General features: G+C 44.3%; 1 protein-coding gene across 2 annotated transcripts in view; it reads left to right on the forward strand.

Annotated features, from left to right (window-relative positions):
• The first annotated feature begins 1275 nt into the window (after positions 1 to 1275).
• HTR4 (5-hydroxytryptamine receptor 4) overlaps positions 1276 to 26590 on the forward strand; it is a 135103-nt gene continuing 109788 nt past the window's right edge. Inside the window, exon 1 of one of the 2 annotated variants that reach the window (XM_036240244.1) lies at positions 1276 to 1368. The gene's annotated coding sequence lies outside the window, so the exon portion shown is untranslated. Of the gene's footprint in view, positions 1369 to 9634; positions 10066 to 26590 lie in introns of those variants that run through there. The other variant, XM_036240245.1, reaches the window with a different exon arrangement.

Below are 26590 nucleotides of genomic sequence, written 5' to 3' on the forward strand. Positions count from 1 at the left end.
AATAAAATTAGGGTTTTACTACCTACAGAAATAGATGAAGAATATTGGGTAGGCAATCAGAAAATGTATTGCTTTATGTAACTGAATAGTTCAGTGGGTATCTGTGGCTTCAGGTACAATTTGATCCAGCTGATGACAACATCATCCAGACTTCTGTTCCATTTCTCAGAGGTTCTCTGGTTCATTCTCCTCATGCATTGGTTTTACCCCCAGACTGGCTCTCTCTAAGATGGTAGAAATAGCTGGAACATTTCATGATACTGCATCCTTATCCCAAACTGTCCAGAGAAGGAGGGATTTATTCTTTCTGAGTCCTCTCATAGAAGAGCAAATATATTTTCTTCTCAGACCCCTGGCAAAGCCTTTTTGTGCACCAATGCCTCAAACTGGGGCCCTTGCTTATGCCTGTGTCAATCCTTATAACCAGGCAGATGGAATGTGCTGATTGGGTCAGGCCAATCAAGGTCATTCCTAGGACTAGCAATGGACTAAGCTTCCTTAAAACAGATCGGCTGGATGGGGAAGAGGAGACTACTGTACATGGAAACAGGTGTAGTTATATAGAGAAACCAGTGTTCATTACATTCTCTTCTGGAGATCCCCTTCCTCTTGCTATGCAACATGCTTACATAGCTATTTCTTGAGCTCTGCTGTTTATTGAGATCCCAACAGCACATTCTGAGTTCCTTCTGTGGTCACCTCTGCAACTTTAAATAGCATAATTCAACCCTCATTGCTCATTCCATTAACCACAGGGATGAACATCTCTTGACTCCTATGCTGTACGATGAGGACATTAAAGTTCCCTCATCCATTCATCATACCTTCCCACTTCTACCTCTCAAGCTTTGCCAGTTGTACTTTTGTTTATTTAATATTTACATTGAGAAATAGACATTCTGACTATTCTAGTTAAGTCTTCTTACATGTCCCTAGTTTGATTCTAGAAGTCTACAACAGAAAACATTTAAATCATTATGACTGTACACATATTGTCCCTGAAGTCCCAAATCATCTGCTAGGTTACATTTTCTTGCCAAGGGGTCAAAGAAACAAGTCTGTACCACTCACGTTCAGATCCTTCTGTTTTTAAACACCGCCAAACACCTTCATGATTTCTGTAAGTTTTCTAAGATCTTACTGAAACGAATTCACCTCTTCTTCTTTCCATGTAGACATCTCTTTCATGCTCACGCAGGCCAGTTGCACCAAGGACTCCCCCACATAGCAGCATGGGTATCTTACAGCCAAGAGTTGGATCTGGAGCTCAGAAAAGAACTCTGGGCTGGAGCGCAACATTGGAGAGTTGTTAGCATACGAATGCTAATTAGAGCCAGCAATGTGGATGAAATAGTATGGGGACCTACGGTGAGTGAAAGAAAAGGAAGGCCTTTGACATTTAAGTGTTAGCCCGAGAAGAAGCTGGCAAAAAACACAGAGCTTTTCAAATCTCAGCATCAGAGACACAGTGAGTTGGGCGAGGAACAGCAGTGATGTTGAACCTTCCACCCGGGACAGGGGTTCTGCTTTAGCATTCCCGGCAGATGGCGCCCAGGCTGAGCTTTGGTACCTACCGTGCTAGATGGTTCCAAATGTTGAGACAGTCTTACATCAGTCTGATTGGTCTCTCTCTAATATCCTGGCCCCTATTCTGCTTTCGCCTCAGAGATCCATGCTGATTGCATTGTTTCCCTCTGCAGAGTAGCTCTCAAAATAGTATGAGAGAGTCGAGGGCCCAATACAAGAAAGTCATCAGCCATTCGTGTTGTTGATATATGACTATTGTTACTGTTAATGATTTTTATCTCCTGATTGATCAAAGAAAAGATTATAAAGGCAGATAGGCTGAGATCAAATCTTGGCTCTGGCTCTTTGTAACCACGTCATGTCATCTGAGTAGCAAGTTCCTTAACTGTCCTTAGCACAGTAATTAGCAAACTGTATGTGCTCCATAAATGTTTGTTGTGTCATAATAAGATAATGATAGCAAAGTAATATATGCCAGGAGCTCCATTTGCCACCTACGCTTCCACCTTATCAAGCTTCACAAAGTGTTGAAATGACCTGTGTCCAATCCTATCTCTAGCTGGCTCTTAGTGCTTTGAAGAGAAGGATCCATCTTTTCAGTCATCACATTCCCCATGGTTGAGCATAGGGCCTGCCACATAGAAAACTAGTCAAATGTTTGTGAGACAGATAATTGCCTGAAATGATAGTTCAAACCATCCTATTGTAAGTGCTCCTTATTATCGTTAGGAGACCCCACAGGGATCCCACTCATGCTCCTGAGATGCAAACATGTCAGCCATACTCACCTTGCCCCTCTGCTCTGACCACCTCCTTTGCCACTAGCGCTGCTTGGTGACAGGTCACTGCGACCACTACCCACCATGAGCTCACCGGGGTCTACGCCAGAGAATTTGGCTCTGAATTACCTGCTTCTCCCATGGCCTCCTCCTTGGCTCTGAGCCCCACTTCATCAGTGGGGCCCTGATCACAGAGTGTTGACTTGTGTCCAGCCTCTCACGAGTCCTTTACAAACACCCCTATTGGTTTTTCTTCTAACCCCTTCTTTCTACAGCTCAGAGCAGGCCAAGGGATCTGGTGGGGTGAGAGGCCCTTCCATATCCATCCACTTCTCTTCTTCCCACTGCTGTGTCTGCTCCCATTAGAGCCTCATCTAGTTACAGGACAAAGGCTTCCAGGTTTGTGAATGGAACAAACTGATACAGGGCAGGGAGGACGGGCAGTGTGCAGGCAACCTGTTCATATCAGCCTCAGCCAGTCGAAAGTGTCCCATTAAATAGGATATCTATAATTTACCCCCAACTACCCTTGTCCAAGTTGAAATCCAATTTTGCCATATCCTAAAGGTGGTAGTGGTGACACGACTCTATACATGCGTCAAAGCTCACAGCACTGCGTCCCCAAACCCAGCCAATGTTTCCACATGGAAATTTAAAAATAAATTGTAAAATTTCAGCTGTGCCTGAGTTTTGTCTGGCAGGTCACACGCATGATGTCCATCTCATCGATTTAGCTGTTCTTGAAAGACTTCATTTTCTAGCTTTTCTTCCTGATAGGCTCAATATTCATTTATGTGATTTTTATTGATAATAAAACACAAATTAGTTAACGGCCTTTTCAAATGTAAATTGATTAAACCCAACAATATCAGAAAGACCAGAGGACAAAGAACAGCTCAGCACAAAAAATGGACCAGGAGCCTCTTATCTGGACTGATAACCATGCTTGGCTGCCCTTTATCTGCCTCTGTTCGCTGCTGCGGCAGGTGGTTGGCTTTTCAGTGTTCAAACTGCAGGTCCATGCAGACTTTGGCACACAGCAAGTTACCAGGAACACTCTATCTTGAATTTGTGGTCTCATACCTATTAGCTCAATCACATTAATTCCCTTCGGAATAGACTGACTTCTCGGCAGTCCGTCTAGTTAGAGGCTGTCTGAGCTCCTTCTGTCCTCTGGCTCCTCGTCCACTCTCAGTAGCAGACATGACATCACTGCGTCTGGCCCACCTGTTCCATCTCACAGCCCCTCCTTCGAGAGTCTGTTTCTGTTGAAGCCACACCCTCTCATAGAAGTGATGGATCATCCTCTCCTCCACTGGGATGCGGGGTCCCTTGGTTACTGGGCACTTCTGACCCCCCTGGAAAGCACAGAAGCTCTGAATGCAAATTCAACTGTCCAGTTCCTAGTCCCATCCATTCACCCTCACCAAGGCAGTGTCCGTTCTCAGCCAGGCTCTTTACAGAGCGCAGAGTCTCTTCCCTCTGGGAGCTTAGGTTTTGCTGGAGAGTCAGAGAGTAAGCAAGGAAAAGATGTATCACTGAAGTCGTTACAGAGTAAGGTAAGGGCTGTGGGTGACAGAAACGGAAAGCTAGGACAGAAAAGAATGGGAATGGGGAGACGTGGTCGAAAGGAGACCTCTCTGTAAGAAAGCTATTTAGGCTGAACCGGAAGAGAAGCATTTCAGGTCTACAGAACAGTAAATGCCGAGGTTCTGAGGCTAGCACTAGCTGTGCAGGACTAGAAAGTCATGGCCCACCAAGGCTGGAGCTCAGCGGGAGGAGAGGGTTGTGAGCTGGGCCAGGAGAGGAGGCAGAGTCCAGGTCAAGAGCTCCCTGGTGGCCAAGTTGAGGAGTCAGAGCAATGAGCCTTGCTCATCAGGTCTGATTCTGGTTTGGTGGAGAGGAAATAATCATACGCTCCGGGACGTGGAGAAAATAAGAATAAACATGGCCCCCTAAGGGAGAGTCGACTCTTGCAAACAACAAATTGCAAAGCCTTCTCCATCAACAACTTCATTTACAGGTTTTGTTAGAAGTTGCTTTGTTAGAATGACCATCTATAAGGTACAGTGAGGATTTCTGTGAATGGCCCATGAATGCCGCTGCATCTTGTTCCAGGGTTTTATTTATTCTGTGGAGTTTATAAAAATGAAGCCAGCCACCCTGGCCTCATTAGCGAAAGGGTATTCACAGTTTGGTTTCTGTTCCTAGCAGCTGTGTTAAAACTTTTTCTCTTACTGTTTAAATTTTCAGCAGCTCTTAAGTGAATGGAAGGTATGCAGGCTTTGCGTTTGTGAGTTCAAGAGAGGCATTGATTTATTTTAGCAATTTGGAATTGGAATTTAATTTCCATCTACTTTGTTCCTTCCTCTTTGTTTTCTGTCTGTCCTCTCTCTCTCTTTCACACACACACACACACACACACACACACACACACACACACACACACGGCTCCATTCTATAGCTAGGACACCCAAAGCAAAATGGCTTAAAACAAGCTCTGAGAGTTTTTTTTTTTATCTTCACCCGAGGAAAATTTTTTTTTCCATTTTTTGTTCAGGTAGAGCGGGAGGGAGAGAGAGAGGGAGAAACATCAATGTGAAAGGGACACATCGAGTGGTTGCCACCCACACAACCCAACCAGGGCCGGAGACAAACTGCAACCGAGGTATGTGCCCTTCGTGGGAACCGAACCTGGGTCTCTCTGGACCGCAGGCCGCCGCTCTAACCGCTGAGCCAAACCGGCCAGGGCAGCTCTGAGACTTTTAAGATAACCCCTGGAGCGGTGCCACTAAGGTGCTTCGGCTGCTATGCAGTGAGTACACGACAGGACACGTGGACGAGTGACGCAGGGTGTGAACAACCAGAAGAGAAAAACAGTCATGGTTTCTGCAATTTAAAAGTAGTAAACCTGAACATGTTTCAAGTTTATAAGTGAAATAATGGAACCAAAGACTTTTTCATCTCCTCTGAGTGGGGTTTCTGGGCTGCTGGAGCTGAATTCGGAGTGATCCACTGAGCAACTGCTACTGGAGGGTCCTGCCCTGAGCACCCGCCCCTCCTCCAGGAACTGGGGAAGACACCACACATCTGCTCCCGGGGCCTCAGTCTCTCTCCCGTCACCTTCCATCTGGGCTGGGCAGAGAAGGGCAAACTTCTAACCACCATTGCACTGTGTAACCACTGGTACAACAGCCTCCTGGTGCCTCGGTTTCCCTGCCCCGTTTCCAAACCAGGAAGCTGGAATAGCCTGACACAGCAAAAGAGCTTGTAGTGGCCGTTTTATTATTTTCAGGCTGCCAGCTTCCATTTGAACTTCCTGACAACACCCCAAAGTCACTGGGGAAATAAAGTCTCCCCATGGTGTGCAGTCTCGGTGGAGAGACCAGGTTCTTTCCTTCCTCACTCTGATTCAGAGCAGGGGGAAAAGGAGACGCAAAGCTAACCGTGGCCAGTCTGGTGTGTTCTCCAGAGACTGTGAACTTGGGTGAGGAGGGAGGGAGGGGCTGATGGAGGCCATTCGTTGTCAGGAGGGACGGCCCACTGTCCCCGATGGAGTTTCTCTGTGAATTAGTTGCTGCGCTTTCTACGTTTTGGTTCTCTGGAGCTCTTCTGGAACCAGCTTCTCCAAGCCTGGCTTCTAGAATCCCAGTTATTATTCTGTGAGCCCCTAAATAGTTCCAATAACTTTTCTTTTTTATTCTGTATTGATTTTAAAGAGATTAAGAGAGAGATTAAAGAGATGCATCGATCAGAGAGAACATGGATTGGCTGCCTCCTGCATGCCCCCTACTGGGGATCAGGCCCACAACCTGGGCATGTGCCCTGACCAGGAGGAATTGAACCAGTGACCTCTTGGTGCATGGGTTGGTGCTCAACCACTGAGCCACACCGGCTGGGCCCAATAACTTTTCTGGTGCTTGTTAGCTAGGATCCTTTTCTGTTGCTTGCTATCAAAGGCCTTAATTGAGATAGTACAATAACTATTCCTAGAATGAATAAATTAATAGGATGACAATAAGCCCAGATAGTATTTCAAGCCTTTTGTGACTTTTTCCTTCTTTTATCATAATCAGAAGTTGAATCTCACTGGTAAATGGGTTTTCTTGGAACCTGGAAAAACATCAACCTTTTCTATAACTCTCTTTGGAGGCAAAGCTATTTTTTTAAAAAAATTGAACTTAACTTTTAAATTTACACTTATTGTATGGTAGTTACGATTTACACTTACTGTATAAAAAGAATATAAAATATTCATAAGCATTTTTCCATCTAAGAAACATTAATTGACAAAATCATGTTTAATACCTGAATGGTATATCATGGTAAGGATAATATATTCAGCTAATTTTCTATTGTTAGACATTTGGGCTGTTTCTAATTATTCACTCTCATAAAAGATCCTGCTGTGAGCATTCTCGTTGGTAAATCTCTGTGTACGTAGGCTTATTTTAGGATACATTTTAAGAAGTAGAATTGTTAGGCCAAAGAGTTTGTATGCTGATAATACTTTAATTGCAAAAGTATCCCTTTTCAAATAAAACTGATAAAAATAGCCCTTTTATTGTGGAACTCTTCTCTAGCAAAAGCAAAACAAAAACAAACATAAAACAAAAGAAAAGTCTAGGTTTCAAGGTATGCATCAAAGCAGACCCATTTAAAACCACATCGTTTTAACTTAGGTACTTCAATTAACCAGCTCCATTAAATAGAGACAGATGATGCAAGACATTTCACTGGCAGCCCTGTCTGTTCAGCACAGCCAGATGTTGCACTTGCTCCATTCATTCACAAAACAGTTACTGAGTCCTTACTGCACATCTGGTGGCTCAAGGGACTGGATACACAGAGGGAGGTAAGATGGGTCTCCACCTTGGAAGCACTCACCATGCTGGGCCATGCAGACATATAAATGACTCACAAACACCAAGCGTGGTGGTGACCGCTACAGTACAGAGATGACCACAGTGTCGAGGGAGCAGAGAGCCAGGAGCAGTTTCAACCTGTGCCTTGAGAGTCCTCTCCTCTCTTTTCCTCCCTTCTCTCCATTAAAAAGCACCATTTGAAATGGGATATACCTTGAGAAAATACAAAGTTCTGGGAAATCAAACATGGGAGAGATCAGGAACACGTCCGTGGAATCCGTGAGCACCAAGGAGAGGGACGGCAGGCAACATCTGGAGAGGACATTGTGAGCACTGGTACAGACGAGAGAAGAAGAGAAGGTGGGTGTTCCAGGAACAGATTGCTTGAAAACGCAAGGTTTGGGTACAGCAAAGTGGCTAAAAGTAAGGACTACCTCGGATTGCCCTTAATAACAAAATAAGACACTTGTATGTACCTCCATGAGCAAAAGAGAGGAGTGTGATTAGCTATTGCCGCTGCAACCTATCACTTACTGGCTTAAAACAACACAAATGTATTATCGTACAGTTCTCTAGATCAGAAGTCTGACCCGAGTCAGTCTCATGACACTTAAATCTAAGTGTCTGCAGGGCTGCCTTCCTTCCCGGAGACTTTAGTGGAGATTCTGTTTCCTTGCCTTCCCCAGCCTCTAGAGGCCTTCTGCCTTCCTGGTCTCGGGACCCGTTCTTCCATCGTCAAGGCCAGCAACAGCTGTTCAAGTCCGTCTCACCTCGAATCTCTCTGGTGCCTTTCTCTTAGACGTCCAGGCACACTGTTAAGGGCCCTCTTGTACAATCCAGGATAATCTCACATTTTATGGTCCTTAATTTAATCACCCTTGCAAAGTCCCTGTTGCCATGTGCAGGAATATATTCCCAGGTTCCTGGCGTCAGGATGTGATTACCTTTGGGAAGATGTTTTCTGTCTTTGTGGAATAAGGGTTTTGGAGCAAGAGTGATACCACCAGGGATCTGCCGGAGGAAGACAATGCCGACATCAGGAAGGAGGAAAGACTAGAAGGCAGAGACCAGTTAGATCTTTTTGGTGATTCCAGAAAAGATATGATTCAGTCCTGTGGGAGGAGGGAGGAAAAGACAGATGACAGAGGCAGAGCGGGGACAGACTCCCTCAGAACTGGCAAGTGGTAGAGTGGAGAGTGGGGAGAAGGGGAACGGGGGCGGAGTCTGCAAAGATGACTGTGAGAATAACGGTGTCATGTCAGATGCATTTGGGATAGTGATCAATTCAAGTTTAGATCTTAATATCTTAGTAGATAAATAGCCTAATGTTTCCACCTTTAAATTTTGAATGGGGGGGGGGGAGTATAGAAGATGAATAAAGACTCAGGACATACACACACCAAGGAGAGAAGTAACAGGTGGGGATCAGAATGACTGAGAGTGAGTGGTGTTGAGACAGAAACAAAGTACAAAGATGGTAAAGAAGAGGTGAAGGTCAGAGGCAGGCTGCAATGGGAAGAGAGAAAATGTAAGAGTAAAATGGGGAAGAAATGTAGGCTGTGAGGCAGATGGACACAGCAAAAGAACCAGGAGATGAGAGACAGAAAGATTCACAGAGAAAGAGGCTGAGAAAGGGACCCACCCAAGTTTCCGGCACGCTCAGTTTGAATTTCCAGTTCGCTTGGGTTGTACTCACAATTGTAAGTTAATCATTTTTAAGATTGTCTTGAGGCACTTACTTGCTTTCAGAGCTTAGATACTGTCACGGCTTCTGTCTGTCAAGCTTCCATGCAGACTCAGTGGTGCTTGATAGGGGTTGAATTATCCGCCTGGCCGACCCTTCCACCCCTCACCTGTCTCACCAAAGGAAGGTTCTTCTTTCCCCTTCCCAACATGCCTTAACTCTGGACCTGCTTTGTCCCTGCAACTTGACGCCTTTATCAGATGTGTGGAGGCAAAATGTTTTGCATTCTGTCACAGTTCCTCACAGATATTACAGGCATTAGGTGACAAAGGGCAGGGACTTTGCTAAGTCTCAACACAAGCGCCAGTTTATGGTTCCCATTTTACAGATGGGAGCACTGAGGCTTGACTCAAGATCCCAAGTGGACAGAACTGGGAGAAACCTACCTCCAGGTACGGAAAGCAAATCGTGGACTCACAAATATTGGCAGGATCACTTATGAAAACTTCAGGATAATGAAACATTACCTTCGGGAAACGTGGGAGCCTTGCCTCTAAGGGACAATGGAGCTCACTCTGAACCCTGCTCCCATCTAACCCTGCCCTGGCAGCCCCAGGCATACGGAAGTAAGCTGTAGAGGGTTAGGGTTTCCCCTTGGCACCAGCACCGCGAGCGCTTTCAGCTTTCATGTTTATCTCACAATAGACGAAATGGGCACTCAGAGAGGTTAACCAACTTGCCCAAGGTCACCCAGGAGCTCAGGATAGTGGTCGCTGCAGGAAGGCGCAGGCTGGCCAGCCCCGAAGGGTGAGGTCCTTCCCGCGGGTGTCTGCGTCCACTCCCCGTTGCGCGGGGCCGCCCGAGCCGCGCCCCCGCCGTCCCCCGCGCCCGGTGGGGGCGACAGCGGGGACCGCACGGGCTGGGGCTGTTGAGTCCGCCGGGATGGGCTCCGTTGGCCAGAGAGGAGGAGGATGCGAGGCGCGCCCAGGTGAGCCAGGTCGGGGTGCTGCAGCCCGCAGCCCGGGCCGCGCCTGGAGCCCGGCGGCCTCCCCGCACGGGCACTGGAGCCGGCGCCCGAGGGGGCGGCGGGGAGGGCGCAGGCGGCGGCGGGGAGCGCAGCGGCAGCGGCGGCGGCAGAAGCTCGGCTCCGCGGCTGGGGGTGGCCGCTCCAGTCTGCCAGGGCGCCTTGCTCCGTCGCCTCGGGCAGCGGGTAGGTGCGGCCGGTGCCCGGGGTCAGGAGCCTGGGAGCCCACGTGTGTCCGTGGGGACGCGGCGGGGGCGGGGTGGCACAACCCGGCGTGGAGCGTGGGGGCTCCGACTCCAGAGCCTGGGCTTTGCCGCAGGGATGGGCTACGCGCCGGCTCAGGTTGTAGGTGGGCTGGCTGCCTGTGCAGGACATGTCTCCAGCCTGGGACCACTGTGGGGTTGGGGCTGGCGCCCTGCACTTGCTTACGTGAGTACTTGTGAAACTGCTTGTGTCTTCACTGACTCTGGGAGGTTGTGTGTGAATGGAGGGGGGGCGGGGGGGGAGAGAGAGAGAGAGAATGGGAGAGAACGTAGGCTATGTATGCATCCATACGTGTGTAACCAGACACATGTGGACTGTACGGATGGTCCTGCATGTGCAATGAGTGAGAGTGTACTCTGTCTAACCGTATGTGTATGTGACGAGATATACATGCCTTGAGTGTCTCGCGGGCTGTGTGCGAGTGACTGTGAACGTGTGGGCACGCTGTGCTGCATGAAGCTTCGCCGTCACTGCCGGGACCAGCGTCCTGCGGCTGCTTGTCACAGAATCCCAGGCCCAACTGAAGATGCATTGCCCCTCAGCTCGCTGCCCAGTGTGTACCGCCGTGCTGCTGGCTGTCTTTGGAAGGGGTGGCTGGCAGGGGTGAGGGAATCCCCGGCACCTGCTGGTCTTTCTATAGATTTCAACGTTAAGGAAAAAATGTTGGCTTGGATTTTCATCTAGTCCGTTAAAATGAACAAAAATGTTTCTGAGGATACAGATTTGGCAGCACCGAAGGTGGCTTTTGATGGAAGGACATTGAGGCAAGTTTGCTCTCCTTGTTTTGATATTGCTGGGGTGACTCCCCAGGTCACAGAGCTGTGGCTGATACCCGGGGTGGGGGTGGGCGTGTTTGCCGGGTCCCCTGTGTGGAACTTCAGCATCAGTGATGAGGGACAGGTTGCTGTGTGCTGCTGGTGAGCACAGGTGTTGAAGGAAAAGGACACTGGTGATGGATGCAGTGCCCTAAACTCGAGGAAAAAGTCAGGACAGGCCGCGAGACTCGTGGAGTTCGCGAGTTTTGGAAGTATCGAGTGTGGGGGAAAATTAGTAAAAAGCGAGGGGGTGTGTGCAGCATTCTCGAGGCATTTTTTAATCTTGTCTTTCTTTTTCCCATACACTCTAACCCCAAATTAATTTTCTCTTGTGTTTGCATCATTTCCCCCCATGGGAAACATATTTGTTATAAATTTTATTATACAGCTGAGCGGGTGGTCATTTAAATGCAGCGCATCAGAGCCAGCAGGAGCTTCCGGAGATCCTGGGGCCCAGAGCACAGTGATGCTTTTGGCATCTCTGAGTTACCTGGATTTTACTCCCGAAGCCGGAGTAACCATAACCTTTAATTAGTTGGTTGCCTCATAACCAACAGATTAAACGTGTCTTCTTCCACTCAATTCTGCTGGACCTCACTGACACTGTTCAACCCTCATCTTCTGTCCCAAAGCACAGCACGTGAAACCCAGCCTAAGCGACCTGCTACCTCAAACCACCTCCTGATTTCACCATCTGTTATTGAACCACAGCATCCTCATGTCACCTTGCTGGGAAATGGTCACCTTATTTATTTATTTTTTAATCCGCACCTGAGGATATTTTTCCATTTATCATCAAATAGAATGGGAGAGAGGGAGAGAGAGGGAGAGAGAGAGAGAGAGAGAGAGAGAAACATTGATGTGAGAGAGACATATCAACCAGCTGCTTCCCACATGACCTGACCTGGGCCAGGGACGAACCGCAAATAAGGTACGTGCCCCTTACCAAATTGAACCCATGACTTTGGTCCGCGGGTCGATGCTCCAACCACTGAGCCAAACCGGCCAGGGCAATGCTCACTTTTTATTTCTGTTCTTCCTTTATCAGTAATGATCTCAGTTTAATAGGCAGGTTTTATTCTTTTCCCCTAAGTACCTCTTCAATCTTTTCTTTTTTTTTTTTTTTAATTCTCACTGCCACTACCTTATCAGGCAAAACTCATATTCACGGATTTCCTTCTGGAAATAGGAACAGATATAGACTGTGATCATGGGGGAGGGGGGTGATGCGGAGCCAGTGCACAAAGAGGAGACTCCTGATATTATCATGGTCTCACTAAAAAGTTAAATAAATATTTGGGAAGAATCTGGACCTTCTGATGACTGTAACATTATATGACCTAGGTCAAGTTTCTGGGCCTTTCTAAATCTCAATTTCTTCATTTATGAAACATGATGAAAGATTTGAACTAAAACCCAGTTGCTAGGTCATGTCTAAGTTTTCTTCCAGGTTTAGAATTTTCTAAGTATCATTAATGTTCTTTGTTTCAGCAAGAAACATTTCCCCTAAAGTCTTAGGGTTACCTTCTAATATCTAACCATCTTTTTCAAAAATTCAGTTTGTCTTTAGGGAAAAGAAATAGGCAAAGGGGAGAAGGGGGAAATGCCCCACTGACTTGTTTGTGGTTGAGGGTCAACTACATATATCAAGCCTTAGAGTTGATGGACTCTTAGACATCACCCATCCTCACCTCCCATCAAATGCAGAATCTTCCATGCCATTATCTTTTTGAAAATTGAAAATAATGTGCCAGGTCTTATTAAGATAATGTCACCCAATGTTGTACTTCAGGGCTTCTCAAACCTCTGTCGTCTTGACATTTTTTAGATTTTTTTTGTTGTTGTGAGGGACTGTCCTATGCATTGTAGAATGTTTAGTAGCATCTCTGGCACCTATTAGATACCAGGAGCAAGCTGTGGCAACCAATAAACGTCTCCGGACATTAGCAGATATCCCCTTGGGAGACAACGTCTCCCCATCCCACCCCCTGGCCTCAACTCCTGTTGAAAATCACTGTTGTAATTCAAACACAAGACTGATGGCCTTGTACAGAAATACCTCACAGCAAAGTATTTTAACAAACAGATGAATTGTTGTGTTGCTAGCTGCTTTTCCACCACCTTCCATCTCGGCCACCCTCACACATTTACCTGTATGCCTCCTGGTTTCTCAACACCCTGTTGCTGTGTCTAGAAATGCTGAAGATGCTGCTGAACGCTGAGAAGCATCTCAGAGACAATTCCATAATAATCCTAATAGCTCACAGTGAGCCAGCCCTTGATATGTGCCCGGCATGGTTCTAAATGCTTTCCTTGGACGATCTCATTTAATCTTCATTAAGAATCCTATGAGAGACGCTTTGAGTCTCCCCATTTTAGAGATGAGGTAACTCAGTCTTACAAAGGTGGGATCATGTGCTCTCAGCTGGGTCGCGGTGCAGCTGGGGTGGGTTGGTGTGTATTCTGAAGCCCCACACCAGACTACCGTCTGCAACAGGGTGTAAATGATCTCAAACGTCATCTCATTTGACTGTAGAACCAAGTCTGCGCATAGAAAGGCTAGAGACTGTGAGGCTGGCAGTTGTGTTCAGGTGCGATAATGTAGTTTCTCCCTTTTATTTTCTCCTCTCTGTTACTCAAATTATTCAGAAATAGCTCCAAGGTGTAGGTAGGGCGAGAGTCCTGGTGGCAGGTTGGGTAAATTAGGGGAGAGGGGCTCAGGGGAAGGGAAGGATGGCAAAAAGGAGCCAACAATGAATGAGACCGTTCTTTTTCCATTAAGAACTCACCCTCATCTACAGTGTAGATTCTACACTTTAGGTATCCCTTCTGTCACTGAAATTAAACTTGTTATATTTTTAACAACTCCCTCCTTCCATATTCTTCTTGGCCTGCCCTTTCTTTCATTATGCATGAGGCAGGAGGAAGCAGTACACCTTTGGATAGCCATCAAGTAAATGGCCATCAAGTAAGTTTATTGATAGGGTAAGAACGACTACCTTACCAATGACTATTAAGCTTGAAAATCCAAGGCGAGCTCTAGGAAAGTTGACTGTTGCCTCCAAGACCCTATATCAACAAATTCCCAGGTCTGGTGGCTGCCAGGAAGGAAAGAGCAGAATCTTGCTTTTGCAAGCCTCAGAGTTTGGTTAAGACAGTGGTTCTCAGACTTTGGTGAGCATCAGAATCACCGACACGACCTGTTGAAAACACACCCGGCTGGTCCCCACCTCCAGAGTCTCTGGTTCAGTGCTTCTGGGTTAGGGTCTGAGAATTTGCAGTTCTAACAGGCTCCCAGGTGATGCAGAGGCTGCTGGTCCAGGGACCACGATTTGAGAACCACATGGTTAAGACCTAAATCAGTAAAGCTCACAACCCACCCACCTGAAATTATTTTTAAATAAAAAGAGATCTTGTTCTTAAGATAGTTGAGCATTTGGATTTATGAGAAGCAATGGATAGAGCAAGATTTAAAGAACAATAAACGCTAAGGACTAGTTGACATCTCTCAGTAAACATCTAAGCTTTGCCTCTCATTTTGAATTTCAGAAAAGCTTTTGCTTTTCCTACTTTGGATTAATTCTGATCTTAGAGGTTTCCATGATCTCTGCCTCTACCCACCTCCACTGCTACCTCAATCTGGAAGATAAAATCTCTCATTAATCACAGGATAATCCAAATAAAAAGTCCTTTAATATCTGGTCTACTGACAGATACATTCTGACTAACCCCCTACATTAAGAAAGGTATGTTATCTGTCCATCCAGGTTTTGTTTCTTATGCAGTTGCGTTGTGTTTCTCTTTCAAATCAATGTTAGCACTGTAAAGAAACCCCACAGAAACTCAAATCAGACATTTACGTAGAACTGATTAACTTTTAACATTTTTAATCGGAAAATGTTTCTTTTAAAACCGAATTTCAAACTCCACCCCTCCTCCTTAAAAATTGTTTTGTTTCAAATAGGCTTTATTTAAAATTTAAGTTCACAGCAAAATTTAGCAGAGTACGGAGTTCTCATATACACCCAACACATGCAAAGCCTTCCCTACTACCGACAACCATTGCAGGAGTGGTACATTTCTTACAATTGGTGAGCCTACATTGACGTGCTACTATCATTCAGAGTCCACAGTTTACATTAGGATTCACTCTTGGTGCTGTTCTCTGTGTTTCGACAAATGTGTAATGGCATATACTATCATTACAGTATCATACAGAATAGTTTCACTGCCCTAAAAATCCTCTGTTCTCCATCTACTTATCGGCTCCTCTTTTCTAACCCCTGTAATCACTGATCCTTTACTGTCTCCATAGTTTTTGTTTGTTTGTTTTGTTTTTTTATCCTCACTCGAGGACATTTCTCCATTTTTTGTTCAGGTAGAATGGGAGGGAGAGAGAGGAACAGAGAGAGAGAGAGGAACAGAGAGAGAGAGAGAGAGAGAAACATCGACGTGAAAGGGACACATCGAGTGGCTGCCACCCACACGACCAACCAGGGTTGGGGACAAACTGCAACCGAGGTACGTGCCCTTAGCGGGAACCGAACCCGGGACTCTCTGGACCGCAGGCCGATGCTCTAACCGCTGAGCCAAACCGGCCAGGGCACTGTCTCCATGGTTTTGCCTTTTCTTTTTTTTTCCTTACCCGAAGACATTTTTCGATATTTTGTTCAGATAGAGTGGGAGGGAGAGAGAGAAAAAAACCTCGTCGTGAAAGGGACACATTGAGTGGTCGCCACCCACACAACCCAACCAGGGCCGGAGACAAACTGCAACTGAGGTACATGCCCTTAGCGGGAACCGAACCCAGGTCTCTCCAGACTGCAGGCGACACTCTAACTGCTGAGCCAAACCGGCCAGGGCAGTTTTGCCTTTTCCAGAGATCATATAGTTGGTATCGTACAGTTAGTAGCTTTTTCAGACTGGTTTTTTCCAATTAGCAATGTGCATTTAAGTTTTTTTCCATGACTCTTCATAGTTTAATAGCCCATTTCTTTCTCTCTCTCTTTTTTTTTTGAGGCATACAGTTTAATAAATTTTGAATGTATTCAGTCATGTAAACACCACTATAACATGAGAAATAATTCTGTTTAATACATAATTACTCCTCCTTTTTTTTTTTCTGCTCTCGCCATTTAATAGTGTTTATTTTGCTCCTCACCTTTTTTTTCTTTTTCTTTTTTAAAATTATTTATTTATTTTTTTGTTACAGATAGTTCTCCTTTTTTACCCCATTGGCACCCCCCTCCCCATCCCCTCCCCACCCCATCCCCGGCTTAGTTGTCCATGTCCATTGGTCATGCATACATGCATATAAGTTCTGTGGTTTATCTCTTTTAATAGCCCATTTCTTTTTGTGCAGAATAGTCTATTGTCTGAATGTACTGTATCGAGTATCCATTCCAAGTTTTGACAACCCGTCTTCCTGGTGCCCATCCTCCAGATCACCTGGCATACACCTGCCTGACATCTGACTGATAACTGCCCTGGACCAATCCTAGGGCTAAGCATGCAGAACTATTAGTCTCAAGATTGTACTTATTCTTTTTTTTTTTTTCATTCTCACCCGAGGACATTTTTCCATTTTTTGTTCAGATAGAGTGGGAGGGAGAGAATGGAAGAGAGAGGGAGAGAGAAACATCGATGTGAAAGGGACACATCGAGCGGTTGCCATCCGCACGACCAAACCAGGGCCAGGGACAAACTGCAACCGAGGCACGTGTCCTTAGCGGGAACCGAACCTGGTTCTCTCTGGACCACAGGTCGACCCTCTAACCACTGAGCTAAGATTGTACTTTTTACTCCAAGAACTCTTAACTTTTCTTTCTTCTTTAGACCACTTCTGAGCTAGTCGTGTTTCTGGTTTGCAAACCTTAAGACCCTTGAGTAAATCTATCATGTATTTCTAGCCAAAGCCTCCAGACTGCTCTTAAGTTCATTCAACAGCTGCTATAGACATCCATACAGTGGTTTTCATATGGACATTGTTTTTAATTTGAATAAATACTAAGGAGCACAATTGCTGTATCCTATGGCAAGAGCATGTTTAGTTTTGCAAGAAACTGCCCAACTGTCTTCCAAATTGGCTGCCTAATTTTGCATTCCCACCAGCTATGAAGGAGAATTTCTGTTGCTTCACATCCTCCACAGCATTTGGTGTGGCCCGTGTCCTGGGTTTCTGCCATTCTAATCGGCATGTAGTGGTATCTCATTATTCTTTTAATTTCCACTTCCCTAGTGACACATCATGTTATTGCTGGATATTTTATGTTTTCACACAGTCTGAAAATCCTCTCTTTAAAAAAAAATTTTAATTGTGGGAAAATACATGTAACATTGAATTTACCACCTTAACCATTTTTTTTTTTTTAATCCTCACCTGAGGACATTTTTCCATTTTTTGTTCAGACAGAGCGGGAGGGAGAGAGAGGAAGAGAGAGAGGGAGAAACATCGATGTGAAGGGACACATCGAGTGGCTGCCACCCGCACGACCAACCAGGGCCGGGGACAAACTGCAACCGAGGTACGTGCCCTTAGTGGGAACCGAACCCGGGACTCTCTGGACCGCAGGCCGACGCTCCAACCGCTGAGCCAAACCGGCCAGGGCCCACCTTAACCATTTTTAAGTGTACAGTTTAGTTGTGTTCAATACATTCACATTGTGGTACAGCCAATCTCCAGAACTTTGTCATCATGTGAAACAAACTCATCATGAAACAACATCTAATTTCCCATTCTCCATAGTCCCTGGACATCACCATTTTACATTCTGTTTCTATAAAGTTGATTTTCTAGACACCTCATATAAATGGAATTATACAGTATTCTTTGAAGGGAAGCAGAATTTGTCACCCCAAAATATGCCTCTTTGGCTTAGTGATTATTTTAGCCTGATTAATTTTTTAACCAATTTGTACTTCTTAATCCCTTCACCGTTTTCACCCATTCCCCAACCAACTTCCCATCTGGCAACCTTCAAAATGTTCTCTGCATCTGTGAGTCTGTTTCTGTTCTGCTTGTTCATTTAATTTGTTTTTTAGATTCAATTGTTGATAGATATATATTTATTACCATTTCATTGTTCATATTTTTTATCTTTTTTTCCTTCTTCATCTTAAAGAAGACCTTTTAACATTTCATATAATACTGGTTTGGAGGTGATGAACTTCTTTAGCTTTTTCTTGTCTGATAAGCTCTTTATCTGTCCTTCAATTCTAAATGATAGCTTAGCAGGATAGAGTAATCTTGGTTGTAGGTTCTTGCTTTTCATCACTTTGAATATTTCTTGCCAATCTCTGCTGGCCTGCAAAGTTTCTGTTGAGAAATCAGTTGACAATCCTATGGAAGATCCCTTGTAGGTAGCTTTTCTCTGGCTGCTTTAAGATTCTACTTTTGTCTTTAACCTTTGGCATTTTAATTATGATGTGTCTTGGTGTGTGCTTTTTTGGGTTCATCTTTTTTGGGACTCTTTGCACTTCTTGGACTTGTATGTCTATTTCCTTCATCAAGTTAAGGACATTTTCTGCCATTATATTTTCAAATAGGTTTTCAATTTCTTGTTCTCTCTGTTCTCCTGGCACCCCATGTTGCAAATGTTGGTGTGCCTGAAGTTGTCCCAGAGGCTCCTTATTTTTTTATTCTTTTTCTTTTCACTGTTCTAATTGGGTGTTTTTTGCTTCCTTATATTCCAAATCGCTGATTTGATTCTCAGCTTCATCTACTCTATTGTTGATTTCCTATAAACCATTCTTCATTTCAGTTAGTGTTTCCTTCATTTCTGACTGGTTCTTTTTTATGGTTTTCATGTTTTTTTTTTTATGTTGATGAAGTTCTCATTAAGTTCATCGAGCATCCTTATAACAAGTATTATGAACTCTGCATCTAGTGAATTGCTTGTCTCCATTTTTAAAATTCTTTTTCTGGAGTTTTGTTCTGTTCTTTCATTTGGGACGTATTTTTTGTTTTGTTTTGTTTTTGTCTCCTCATTCTGCACATCTTCCTGTGTTTATTTCTATGTATCAGGTAGAGCTGTACGTCTCCCAGGCTTGGTAGAATGGCCATATATAGTAGGTGTTCTGTAGGGTCCAGCAGCATAGCCTCCCTGATCACCCAAGCTGGGCACTTCAGGTAGGCACCCCACCCCATGTGAACTGTGTACACCCTTCTGTTGTAGGTGTGCCTTGATTGCTATTGGCACATCAATGGGGGGACTTTATCTTCAGGCTAACTGGCTGCAAGGACTGGCTGCAATTACTGACCATCAACCACTGACCCCATGGACCAGGACTTACTTCGGTAGGTCTCTGGTGCCCACTGAATCATCCCCTTGAATGAGTTGCTTGTGGAGGTGGCTGGGTGGTCTTTGACATGGTCTGAAGCTGTCCTCTGGGTGTGCTGTCTCTGGAGCCTCCCACGAGGGGCAGGCCAAAGTCAGCCACCACCTGTGTTCTGCTTGGGGCCTCCTGGCATGAGCTACAAGGTGATCTGCAGATGGCTGCTACTTGTGCTGGGCTTGGAGGTGCTCAGGCAAGGCCAAGCAGTGAACCAAGGCTGGCTGGTGCTAGTGCTGGGCCTGGGGCCACTTAACAAGAGTAATGGGAACGCTAAGGCCAGATGCTGCTTATTTGAGAGATTTTAGGAAAGTCTCCCCTTCCTTCTTCTTGGCTATCAGTATCAGTGTCTTTTGGCCTGGGCACATGTCCTCTGCCTAAACAAAGAGACTCCAAGTACTTACTCAGAAAGATCTAGAGGTCTGACACTGAGGTGAGTTTAAATGTTTACTATCTGCTGTGTATACACCTGGTTTTCTTTGATTTGCATATCAAGTCCTGAGAGAAGAGATGTTTTTCTCATTTACAGATGAGGAACTTAAGGCCTGGAAACTTTAGGAAAAGTCTTGTATTAGAAGGTTAATTGCATTAGTAAATATATATATTTGATTACACATAATGAAAGTCAATACTCGCTTGCTTGAGCAAAAATCGAAATTTATTGGAAGGCTGATAGGACTTTTCTTATGGATTCAAGGAACTAGACACCAGGAGATACAATGCTGCTTCATGGCTTTAAAAAAATGTGATTTTGGGAGTCACACTTTCAGTGTTAAATCCCAATTTCATCACCTGGTGAGGTGATGGATTTGGGCAAGTCATATCAACTCCCTTGGTCTCAGTTTCCCAATGATAAAAAAAGAGAATAAGAATCAAAAAGTTACTTTGAAATCATCCAAAAAAAATGGATTGATGAGTAGATAGAGAGATAGATGGATAAAAATATGATACAAACAAGTTAGTAAAATGTTAATTGTATAACTTACATGGTGAGTATATGTGTGTTCACTATATGATTCTTTCAACTTTGTTTCTGAAATATTTCTTACAATAAAATATATCCCAAAAAAAGGTCACCACACGTTTGTTAGAAGAGTTTGATGAGATATAGAGCTTATGGCAATGTTCATCGTAAGTGCTTGACAGACGTCACCACTCAAAGTCAGTTCATGGCAGGGCAGCACGAGGTCACGTGATTCTCAAGCTTCTGAAATTTCTATGACCTTGACCCGTAAAGTCTATTTTCCAAGTAGAAGTAGTATTTCCCTTGATCCAAAAAGATCCGTAGATTTGGTACTTCACAGCCTACTCCAAATCTTTAGAAAATCTGATTTTTGACAGATGATTTTACAGAACTAATATACTCTGTCTACCACATCAACATTGAAAAATTATTTATGGAAATAATAGGCTGGGAAAATACCATTTGAGATAACATTTGTTAAGTTCACAGGACTTTCACATATGTTATCTTGTTTGAACTTCATGAGGAGTAGCTGATCTGCAAGACAGGTGGGCTGGGTAGCTTAACCACATTGAACAGCTGGAGACCTGGGGTTATAGAAGCAAAATGAGGAACCCAGCGTCACATGGTGCTAAGAGCAAACTGGTTCTTGGTTAAAAAAAAAATGTATCCTCTTTCAAGTTCCAGTAAACAGTCTGTAGGTTGTGAGGAGCTACAGGAATATCTAGTTAATAAAATTGCACTGAAAAAAGTTGAGATAGAAGACTATTGAGATCTGTATCTTTTATGGGATAACTTAGTGGTTGAGGGTCCGGGCTTTGAAGACACTTCCTGGCATGGACAACATCTCCTTTCTATGCCTCAGTTTCTTCATTTGTGAAGTGGGGACATAGCATGATGTGAAGATGATATGAGGTAGCGTGTGTGAAAAGTTTGGTACTTAGCATGTGTCCAACATATATCAATTATAGAAGGTGTCACTATTCCTCTCCTGCTTCCTCTCCAGGATTCTTCTCATGTGTGTTAAATAGGCCACTGAAATCTATGGGTATAGTTTTATCTTGTTCTTGAGGGCTTTGTTTGGGAACTGTCAGGATATTGTGGGCAGCGGCCTTTGGGGGTCAACATCTTATTAGCCTGGCAAAGATATAGATTCTGCTCAAGAATTTCTATCTAAGCTGTAAATAGCCCATGTCCTGCAAGATTGCACTGAGATGCTTAATTGGATATGATAATCAGCACGAGAGATCTGAAGTAGAGTTTTGTATAAACTGTTTTCTAATCCAGGAGGCTCAGAAGAAATAAAAAAGAGTGAGGACGGAAGAGGTAAAATGTTGTCATAAACTTTTTCCTTGGCAGGCACAGCAAATACTGTGATCCAGGTCTTCCAGCCAATGAAGCATTTCTACAGCTATGGAAAGGCTGCTGAAGAGGCTTTCAGAAGGGTGTGCCCACCTGGGTGGACTGCACCCCATTCTTTCGGTGTTTCCCAAACTGCTCTCCAGAAATCACTTGTACCAGAATCACTGAGACATGTTTTTGTTAGAATGAAGATTCCCGCACCTACTGATTTAGAGGTGTTTTGAGTGAGGCACCCAAATCTGCAGTTTTGCAAATGACTTTTACGTACTCTAATGTTTGAGAAACACTGCTGTCTATCGCAGAATTCTGCAAAGTTCAAACACTAACTTTGAAGACTTTATTACACAGGATGCAAATTTTGGTTTGACCTGCCCCCAACTGCAGACCTCTTAATCAGTGGTGACAAAACCTTTTGGGCGTGATGAGGCTCAGTTTTCTGGGGCCTCTTCTACAGAGAAGAGGAGCAATTTCTGTAACCACATCCCAGAGTAGGGGGGCTCTGCCCCCAGGTGCATAGCTGCCTTTGTGGGGAAGCAGAGTGGGAAGCATCCAGCCTCCGGTGACTGGGGCACTTACAAGCTGGACATCACCTTGTTATGCTAGCTGGCCAACATGATACTGTGAGCTCCCTGGAGCATGCACCTGCTTTATACTTATTCACTTCCATTGATATTTTTGCACTAAACTTGTGAAGTTAGAATTATGCTTATCCTGTTATACAGATGAGGCCACTGAGGCCAGGGAAAGTAAATAATTTGTCTAAGGTCTTACTGGTAATTGATAGACCTGGGACTGATTCCAAGGCTGTGCTTTGAATCAGGAGCCGGCAAACTTTCTGACCGGATGCCTGATTTTCTATAGCCTGCGTGCTAAGTTTTTACATATTTTAATTGTTGAAAAAAACTCAAAAGAAGAAGAATATTTTGTGACAAGTGAAAATTATAGGAAATTCAAATTTGGTGTCCATAAATACATTTTACTGGAAACCAGCCATGCTCCTTCATTTGCATATTGTCTGTGGCTATTTGTGCACTGCGACAGCAGATCCGAGTAGTTGCGATAGTGACCTTCAGCTCCGAAAAGCCTAAAATATTTGCTAAATGGCCCTTTGCAGAAAAAAAAAAATGTGTTCAGCCTCTGCTGTAACCACGATGCCAGTGCTTCCCAAATTTCAGTCATTGGAACACTTTCTCTGTGGCTCTGGCCACTGCCTCGTGCCATCGAGCTTGACCTGCATAGCACTTTTGTTCAGATCGATGAGTTTTCCTTAAATATATTTTATTTTTTACAAAGAAACAAAAACGGCAGTGGAAACCGGTATCTACTGCAAGAAACAGAAGATAACTGTACAAACAGATACAACACACACAGAACAGGTCTCCGATTTTAGTGAAATAGTTGGAGTAGATATTGTTCCTGTCCCTCCCGTTTTCCTGCAGATCCCTCACCATTTCTGTGGATGCCATCCTGACTTCCAGAGGTGTACCGGCACCATTGCTGGAGGACTGCCCTCCGTCAGATGGAATCAACTTTGCTCACAAGCACAGTTAGCTGGAGGAACCTGGGAATTCATGCCCTGCTGTGGACAGCCCGTAACCAATAAATGATGGGTGTGGGCGTATCAGCACCTCCGTTCCCTCCCCCACGAGTCCAGGATAATTCTGAGGCATCTGTTTTACATGGTTTCTCAGAGCTTCCCTGCACAATTAAGCTTCCGTGGCTTAATCACACTTTCTTCACTGGCTGCCTTTTATCCCTTCCCTCCATCTTTTCTGCTCTCCTCTGTCTGCACCTGCCAGATAGACTGTGTGCATTGATTGTACCCTCACCCCAAGACCTGCTTCTTGGGGAGACCCAGTGAGACAGTAGTGTTTTTCACAAAAGACTGTGAGCATGAGACCTGTTCTTTATTATCAAAGAGAGATTAGCAGATATCAGGAAGGATTCTAAGATAAGCTAATACTTATGTGAGTCATTTTCTTCATTGTAAATAAATGATTATAATAGAAAATGAAAAGAGAACACATTTTTTTTTTTTTTTTTTTTTTTTTTTTTTTATCCTTACCCGAGGACACTTTTCCCATTTTTTTGTACAGATACAGTGGGGGAGAGAGAGAGGAAGGGAGAGAGAGAGAGAAACATCGATGTGAAAGGGACACATCGAGTGGCTGCCACCCGCACGACCAACCAGGGCCGGGGACAAACTGCAACCGAAGTACGTGCCCTTAGCAGGAACCGAACCCGGGTCTCTCCGGACCGCAGGCCGACGCTCTAACCGCTGAGCCAAACTGGCCAGGGCAAAAGAGAACACATTTTTTACCATAAGATCCGATAGTACTTAATGCTTCATCCACCTACTGCCTAATAATATCTGCTTTCTTCAGTGACAGGAGAACCTCCCTCAGGATATCAACATTTTACCTTCAAGAGTGGCCCCCAGACCAGCAGCATCAGCAATACCTGGGAACTTGTTAGAAATTCACATTCACCTCTTTAAACCTACAGAATTAAAAACTTGGGTTGGGGCCCAGTCGTGTTTTAACAAGCCTGGGGGAGGGGAAATTCTTTAAAAAAAGTTTTTTTCTTTATTGATTTTAGAGAGAGAGAGAGAAACATAGATTGTCCGCCTCCTGCATATCCCCCACTGGGGATTTGGCCCACCACCTGGGCATGTGCCCTGACCAGGAATCGAACCGGCGACCTCTTGGTGCATGGGTTGATGCTCAACCAGTGAGCCAAACTGGCCGGGCAGGAGGGGGATTTCTTATGCTTGCTTAGACTTAAGAACCTTTGCTGGACAACAAACAACCTCTTATTTAGTTCTGGTCTCATTGCATTCCTGGATTTCATCAGAACTCAGAATCATCCAAGACTTGCTTCCTCCTCTCAGACGTGGCTGACCAATGGTTTCCTGGCTTCTGTTTGCACCTCTCACTGAGGTGGATCTTGTTGCTTTCCAAGGCAGACAGGGCAATCATTGGACAGCTCTGCTGTTGGATGAGCTACTTCATAGCGTGTCTCAGACACTTGAGACACTCATCTCTCCTTTGGAAACACAAAAACAAGGCTAATTACTTCTCTAATTATCAAGTAGAACTTTCATATTGCGTCATACCTGTCGCTTGACAGATACTTACTGATTGTGTACTCTGGCTCTTTCTTCATAGATCTGGTGGCTAAATTCAGAGTAAGATGTCAGTCAAGTGATCAGAACAGTCAAAATATAAATAAATACCTCCTGAATCTTCTCTTTTCCTTAGTTATTTTGAAAAAAGTTAAAAGCCACTTTGCATCCTAATTGTACTTGTCAGCCTGGTGGTCCCTTAAGCAAAACTGAGTTGTCATCTGTATGGATTTTCAGTTATGGAAATAAAATGACTAGAAGCTTTTTATTTAGGACTGAATCTTTCTAGATGATTTAGCAACACTGCTATTTTGACTGCAGCTCTAGAAAGAGACACTTGCAAATGAATGTCCAGTTCCTGGAACACGGGTTCTTTTTTTTTTTTTTTAATAGCATCTACACATTTTCACTTGTACGCTACCATTTAGATGTTTAGATAAATAAACAAATAACATGATTTCTTTTCGGCACTAATTTACAGAGAGAAATTCTTTTAAAGAATGTGTATCAACTGATGAAGGTATTAACCTAAAATTAAAAAGCCAGAATGAGAAGGAGTAAGCCTTCATTCAGGATGGAAGAATTTAAATTCAGGGAGCACAGATTCAGGCAGAAACCCAAATAGTGTCCCAATTTCAGGGTGAAGGCAGGGGTTTTATGAGAAAAGGAAAGGAATAGTTACATTAGAAAAGGAAATAATTCCAGTAGATGCTGATAAGCTGGGCTGCTCTTAGCTACGCATGATCGGTTACTGGGTCTATGTTTAGATTAAGAGTCCATAATTATTGGCTTTTGTAGTCAGGATGTCCACTTTCCTGGTGGCCTTATAGAAAATTGTTTGTAAAACAATGTTGCTTTAGGCCAGTCCAAAGGTCTGGCCCAGTTCAAACAGTCTTGTGGATGTACGAATGTCCAAACCTGGAGAGAACTTTTGTCAAAATGTATTTACACCAAACAGAAGCTGTGCCTGGAATCAAGATCCTAATGGACTGAGAAAAGTACTTCTTAGAATGACAGTGTGCAGTTTCTTTTATGCATTTGGAATTAAGGCAGGAACATAAAAAAGAGTCCATGAAGGGGGGAGGAAATAAAACTGGGATTGTATTACTGATAGTTAAGATGCCGTGCTCTCTTGAGGGTGGTTTCTCTTCTGAGGGGTCTGCAAAAAGGCATTTCAAAGGTGTGTTAAGCTAGAACCACGGAAACAAGGGACAGGACTTGCTTAAGGCAAAGAGAAACCTTTTTACTAAAGAAGTTATATGACTGGGGTGTGACTACCCACCATGACCAGCATAGTTAGGAATTTATGATCAGATCACCCCGTGAGGTTACTTTTCGTAGAATCCCCTAATTGTTCAGTATAATGGTTCAAAGGGGAAGACGCAGAAGGCAGTTTCTCTGAGATGGCAGCTCCAACTCCATTTTGAAATGGTTCCATTTGTGCCAATTTTCACAGAGGAAACAAAAATAATTGCTCAGACAGCATCCTACAATCGCCGAATACTTTCCAGAAAACAAAGTCCAAGTAAATAGCCATGGAGAGGAATTTGTTTTCTTCCACTCAGTGAGAAGAAAAATGTACAGTTGTAAATTTTCAGATGATCCAAGAGTTGTTTTCACAGTGACGATTACAAGGAAATCATGATCACTAAGGGATGTGGAAGACTCTTTGGGGATGTTTGTGTGTTTGATCCTGGTGAGATTGTGTGTTTTTGTGCAGATGGCCAGTGCTGAGGTAGAGCGTTTGAACTCTTACCAAATATCTGACCTTATTTGATGACACATTACATTGCTCTTATTTTTGTCTCACCCGTTCAGAAATGTCTGTGATCATGCCTGTTTGAGACACTA

This window comes from Molossus molossus, unplaced genomic scaffold (genome assembly GCF_014108415.1).
Source record: "Molossus molossus isolate mMolMol1 unplaced genomic scaffold, mMolMol1.p scaffold_m16_p_4, whole genome shotgun sequence".
NCBI lineage: Eukaryota > Metazoa > Chordata > Mammalia > Chiroptera > Molossidae > Molossus > Molossus molossus.